Genomic DNA, 7,118 nt, shown 5'->3' on the forward strand with positions numbered 1-7,118 from the left:
AAAAAAAAAAAAAAAAAAAACCCACCCAGTTACCCAAATAAAATGAAATAGTTTCTCACCAAATTCTTGCCCTCAACAATAACCCGATTCTGCGAGCGAATTACACGCTTAATAAGACCCGTCTCACCTTTGTCTTTGCCCCTTATAATCATAACCTGCAACAACCAAGTCAAGCAAGTGCCCAAAAAAATCATATTATGTCAAAGAAAAAGCAAATAGTTGAAAATGAATTAGAAAGTTTTGTTTTTCCCTTACATTATCTCCTCTGACAATCTTCCAATGCCTAATGAGTTTCTGAGCCGCTTTCCAACCCATTTCGAACTAAACACAAAAAGGAAAAGCAAAAAAAGAAAAAGAAAAAAAAATCATTTTCAAATGGAATAAAATAAATAAAATGTGTTTAGGGTTTTTCTGGGGTTTCTCTGTTTAGGGTTTTCGTCTTAAACCCTAAAACCCACAACTTTTTTTCAGACCCAATTTTTTTTTTTTTTTTAAATGTGGATGTTCCATCTTTTCCAATTACTATAATTAAACCTTTGTAACACGAAGACAGATACCCTATATTTTGAAATTTAAGATTTGGTTATGAACATTTAGTGCCATGAAAAACACTAAAATGACATTATTCTTGAAGCTTAAAACTAGCTATCAATGATATCAAAGCAAAGATTATAGTTCAATAGAATGATGAGAGAGAGAGAGAGATTGGGTCACCTCAAATTGCAGCAGTGCGTGGGCGTGTGCCTGAGTAAGCGATTTTTGGTAAAGGCCTCCCCTCCCGTTTAAAACTCTCATGTTTCCTCCTATTTTAATACAGATGGGGGACACGTGGCAAGTAACAAATCTAACGGTAAAAATAAAACACGTTACAAAATATATTTTTATTCTTTATTGCCCGCACCTTTCAGCAATCTCCTTGCAAACCCACCACTGATGCAAAAACAACAACGACTTTGAGCAAACAGGATGGAGCCATTGGAGATGATATGCGTCTTACAACGACTTTTGCAGCAAATCTGAAACGATGGCAAAGGCGCAGGACTTGCCTTTCCGTCGATTGAAACACATCAACTTTTATTGATGGTGGGAGCTCATCGGAGGACCTCCGTTTCGTGCGCCACTGCCGGACCTAGCTAGCCTCGACGGCGATACTCACTGCCACATCAGTCCCAACTGCCACAGTTTCTTGGGTGTGTCCCTCGCAACCAAACTGCAACAAAAAATTTCCAGCATGTTTTGAACTGAACACCTCTGATGCTCAGACCATGAGAGCGGTGACGGGAGGAAGAGGAAAAGAAGGATTGAGAGAATGACATGGCATTTTTTTAGCCTTTACATTGTTTATCTGCCACGTGTCCTTCATCTATATTAAAATGGGAGAGTTTTAAACGGGAGGGGAGCCTCTCCCGGTCGGCTAAGCTATTGATGGAAGTGACTGTGAGCTGGGTTTCAACCCGACCCGGTGAGAATTTGATGGGTCTTTTTATATATATATATATATGGGGAGAACTTGGGTCTCACAATACCTCCTCCCCCTCTTCCCCAAGGTTCAAGCGATAGCTTAATGGTAATGGCATCTTGCCCAATGTTTGTAGTTCGCATCACAACTCCCATCCCCACCCCCCCCCCCACTATTACTTATCATTGAAAAAAAAAAAAAAGAAGAAAGAAAATATACATATGTATATACACACAAGTAGCAATCACATCGTATCTTTGGTAAGTATGGTCTATAGGAAAGTCACATGCAAGTAGTCTGGCTATGGTTGAATCATGAATGGCCTGATTGCTCAGCTCAACTCTATAGCTGATACGATGTGATTGTTACTTGATAGTCTTCAAATCTATTCTAGATGAACAAGTAACACTTCTCTAGTTCTATTAATACATTCATCAGGTGGAATCCAGATCAGGCTATGGTAAATGGTCTGCTGGAAGGGGGGAGTTGAGCAACTGATTATTGAATTCACTGCCATTATTGTGACTTAGTCCAACGTGGTGTTGTTATTGGACTTTTCAGATCTAGCCAAATGGGATTAAAAGAAGAGAAATGAGAATAAAAGGGTCTCAGATCAACCAAAAATTTGTTAATGAACAATTTTAGAAATGTTTTGATACTACTTTTATAAAAAAAATAAAAAAATCAATTGTTTTTTTTTTTTCTTTTCAATAAAAATTTTCTTAAAAAAGTTTTGATACCTCAATAATCAGTTTATTTTTTTTTCTTTTTTGGTTATTGTTCTAATTTATGGGCATTGTTCCAATTTAATGGCATCATAGTTCAACTTAGGTCAATCTTAAAAACCTTCTCCATTTTTCGATTCTTCAAACGATCTGAGTTTCAAAACCATGCTTGTATTACTCGATGGGATCAAGGATGGTGTTTCAAAGTAATTCATGGTAGACCTTAGTTTCAAATTGCAAAAAGACCTTAGTGTTTGAGTCGATTACAACTGTTTCGTGTATTTTTAATTTTTGTGCTATTAATTGTTAAGTGATCAAAATTGTTAAAATTAATCTTTTAATCTCATTTTTGTCGATTATAATGGATGGAAAGTACCATCGGCCTATTGGCCCAAGTGGTACCCGGTCAAGTCTAGTGACTTTCAACTGGGGTTCTAGCCCCTGCATAAACAATTACCTAGCAAAAAAAAAAAAAAAAAAAGATTATAATGGATGGAAAGTGGTCACATGCACTTTATTAATAAAATGCATGCGACTATTTTATTATAAATAATTCTTTTTTGTTTTATAAAGGATATGGTTTCTATTTAGAGTATTTGTGCATTAAAAATGATACGATCAGACACGTGTCCAAAATTGAACATTTATTTGCGTATGAGTGTATTAGACAAAAGCTCCACCCCATTATAAATAATTCAATTTTTTTGAGACAAATTTTAATAAAATCTCATTTTAAATTCTCAAAGAGGTCTTTTGCAAAACTTTGATTAATACTTACTATCATTTTTTAATAATAGTTACTGTCAATTTTTTTTTTTTTTTGATAAACTAGTTACTATCATTTATAATTATACCTACTGCGATTAGTGTAAATTTCCACCATAGCAACCAGAAAAAAAAAAAAATATATATATATATATATATTATATATATATTATAGATGTTAAAACTGACAAAGATGAATATGTAAAGTTAATAATTTAATAAATATATTTTTCTGTAAAAAAAAAAGGCGTAAATGCACTTTTAGTCCCTACATTTTGACGTTTTTCCATTTTAGTCCCTACATTTTATTTTTTCCACTTTTAGTCCCTAAAACCAATTTACGCGTTCCATTTTAGTCCTTTCTGTCAGTCAACCGACGGAAATAGCTGAGGTGGCAGCCGGAGCAATTAAAATATTATAAAAATGCCACGTCACCCATGACACATCAACATATAAATTTAAAAAATTAATTTATTAATTTTAACTAAACAATAAAAATAAAAATAGCAATAAACCCAGCAACCAAGATTGTTCTTTATGTTCTTCATATTCTTCCCAAATCAAACCCAGCAACCAAGAACTCAAACCCATCACAAGAACACAAACCCAGCAACCCAAGAACTCAAACCCAGATCACTAGGACATAAATGAAAACAAGAAGAAAAAACCCAAATTCAACACCTTAGAGATCATCAAACCNTAGACTTAAACCTTACTATTTGAGATTAATGAGGGAAAATAGAAGAGATGATGTCGGCATATAATGTACTTTTGCCTAACTTATGTCTTTTCTCTATAAACTTTGCCTAACTTTGTGTCATTCATGCATGCCTGCGGTAAATTTATGTGGGACTTTTAGACTAATATTTGGAACCTGGAACTCGTGTAAAGCTATGATGGGCTGAATAGGTAAGGCAACACTTTGAAAATGCATTTGACATTGATGTCGCCAACTTTTTGTTTCTACTGTAAAGGCAGAACTTGAGCCTGGGCAGATGAGCAATTGGGTTTTGTAAAGATCTTAAACCCATTTGCAAAATTTTCCATTAAACCAAAATTAGATGAGAAAAATCCTTTTCACCCTCCAATCCACAACTCCAAATTTGCCTTTAAAAAAACTATAAATGGGTTTGGTATATGTGTTTGGACATAATATTTTCTTTTTTTTTTTTAATAGGCAGTATTTTAATAGACCCATAAGTGTACTAAAAGGGAAATTTTGTGTACTCTCAGAGTACCATAAATACGTACTCTCTCCTCTCATATGAATGGTGGGTCTCACTAATTAAATTCATGATGAAACACATCATTCATGTGAGAGGAAGGACTACACATTTTTTATACTCCAAAAGTACCTAATAATTTTCCATACTAAAAAGTAAAAACAATTTAGTGTGTCATCAACAACCGGGAGAGGGGGCTTATATATGCAGAGAACATTTAAATAAATAAATAAACTTTTTGGTGTTAAAATTACTCCAATCTTTAAATTACAAGTATAAATATATAAGACTTAGGTGCTATTTGTTGTAGATATAGGATCAATTAAGCGGGGCGGCAATATGTACTATATATGAAACCTAAACAATCAAGGGATAATATTGACAAAAAAGATTTGATATTTTGGACTTATCTATAATCTACTATCACCAGAAATGTCCAAACAAGCAATAATATAAAAGTTAAACATCTTTATTCAAGACGGTAATATACTCTCTTTAAGAGAGCATCATCAAGTATCAATCAGAAGTGAAGTTCTCAACAATTTTCGTATCAATATAAACAACTATTAAGTTAATTGTTGAGATAACTATTATGTTATATTATTTATATGATATAATATATATATATATATATATCTATACTATTATTTAACTGGTTTCCCAGCTTTAAACTCTAAGTTTTGGATGTCCCAAAATGTCTCAATCCCGCTAAGTTACAAGATTTCATATTATTATTTAAGCAACTTCCAAAATGTGGACTCTAAGTTTTTTATGTCCTAGTGGGTTTCGGTTAACTCAACTGATAAAAGTCTCTAATGGTTGAATAAGAGATCTAAAATTTAATCTCTGTCTACACCAAAAACCGATTGATGTCTTATTCTGATAATAAATAAAACATCAAGAGCGGACTTCATAAGTTAAAACACTCTCTCAAAAAAAAGAAAAAAATTGTGGCCCAAATATCCTCATTCTGCTAAGTTACAGGTTTTCAACTAATAGGGATCAGTAAGTTAAATTAAACCCCATAACTTCAAACCTCCCTGTATTGGCAATAGACTGAAAAAGTATCTAAAATGTTAAATTTAGATATTTGTTCCCTGTCAAAGTAAGGAACCAAGGCATATATATTTGGAATATATTCCATTTTGAGAATTGAAAAGGCACTATCTTGTGAAAGGTTCTATACATATACCGTTTCTCAAGGACATTTCTTTAGATAAACACACTGTTTTTTCCTCTTTTTGAATGGTAAATATTTCTCAGAACATGAAGTGGTAATCAAACCCAGTAAATTCACTTTGACTCTACATTCTCTTTTTGCTTCTTTTTCTTCTTCTTCTACTTTCTCCTTTATTTTGAATAGAAAAATCTTCATGTGCATTTAGCAAACTTAAATTCATTGTAGATTTTCAGTGCACGATAGTCAATGCATTATAAATTCTTAATACTAAACTTCATTCCATTATGTTATGTAAATCTTAAGCATCTTGCTTCTTGTTTTTCATATTCAATAGAGAAAATCAAAACAGCTAGAACAAAATTTTCATAAATGCTATTGGGATTTTCAATACAGTGAGACTACTTTCATAGAACACCGCATCACTCGAAAGGTATATTTTATGGAAGGGAAATGCGGTTAATAATCCATTTAAAGAAAATTTTTATGGAAAAAGAAAAAAAAAAAAAAAGCAATTAATGTTTTGATAGTTTTTTTCATTTCCCATAAAAGTGGTATCAAAACTTTCTTAAAATAAATTGTTAATCAATACCCTAAAGGCACTCGTTAACATGAGCATTTATGAAAAAAAGTTTCTATAGTATTGAAAGGCTCATTTTTCATTCTCTTAAATATTTGCTGGATAATGAAAAACAATAATTTGAAAGAATTTTCTTTACAAATTAACGCTTGCACTTGTTTCTCAAAAAAAAAAAAATTAACGCTTGCACTTGAAGAAATTTATCGGAAAGATCACGGAAAGGTATGACCAACAAAGAGCGAATAATTAAGTGTGATATTGCATTAAATGGGTGTTGCCCAAGTACAACTCTTTTGTTTTTCTTTTTTCTTTTTTGTGTTCAATGTTATAATTTTCAATTTATTTCAATCTGAGATTTACGGGTTTGTCTAATAATATTACACATTTAAGAATTGTAATATTACACATTTAAGAATTGTTGATAAATTCAGAAGTGTCATGAGGTTAGCTCTCAAAAATGAACACATCTATGCACGAATATATAGTGAGAGTTTAGATTCAACTTAATCCTGCTTATTCCTGCGTTTGTGTTTTTGTGTTTCTTTTCTTTTTTTTTTTTTTTTTTTTTTTCTCTTTTTGCTTGCCGTTGTTTTTGACTTTTCAACCGTTTACTGTTCACTTTTCATCCACCCATGCACTGTTCATAGCCAAAGAAGCGGGAGAGTGCACACCAGTGGGTCCCATTTACTGTTTACGAGACCTGCAAACATTACTTTTTAGCAATTTTTCATAAAAAAATGGGTCCTATGACACTATTTACCAATTTAAAAATTATTTTGTTACAGTATTTTTAGTTTTCAGTTTTTAGTTTCAGTAACAATAAATTCAATCCAAACGGACTCATAATTTTAATGTTTAGTTTTTGGAGCTAGCCTTATGACATCTCTAACTGTATCAATAGTTAACAAATGTGTAATATTATTAGATAAATGTGTAAAATTTAAATTGGAATTAATAAAAAATTATGAAATTAAACAAACAAAAAAAAGCTAATAGTTGATTATATTTATATGTTATATGGGAAGAAAAGTCATACTTCGGGATCCCAAGCGTAGGACATGTAGCAAACTGTAATCTCAAATTGAAGTATGGACTGGGCCGGAATATAACTTTGCTTTGGAAGACTGGAAGTAACCCACCACGTGTAGGACTTGGAGCAATTGTAATCTCAAATTAGTGATAAAAAAAT

This window comes from Quercus suber, unplaced genomic scaffold, assembly GCF_002906115.3.
Source record: "Quercus suber isolate HL8 unplaced genomic scaffold, Cork oak 2.0 scaffold_1390, whole genome shotgun sequence".
In the NCBI taxonomy this organism is placed as follows: Eukaryota; Viridiplantae; Streptophyta; class Magnoliopsida; order Fagales; family Fagaceae; genus Quercus; species Quercus suber.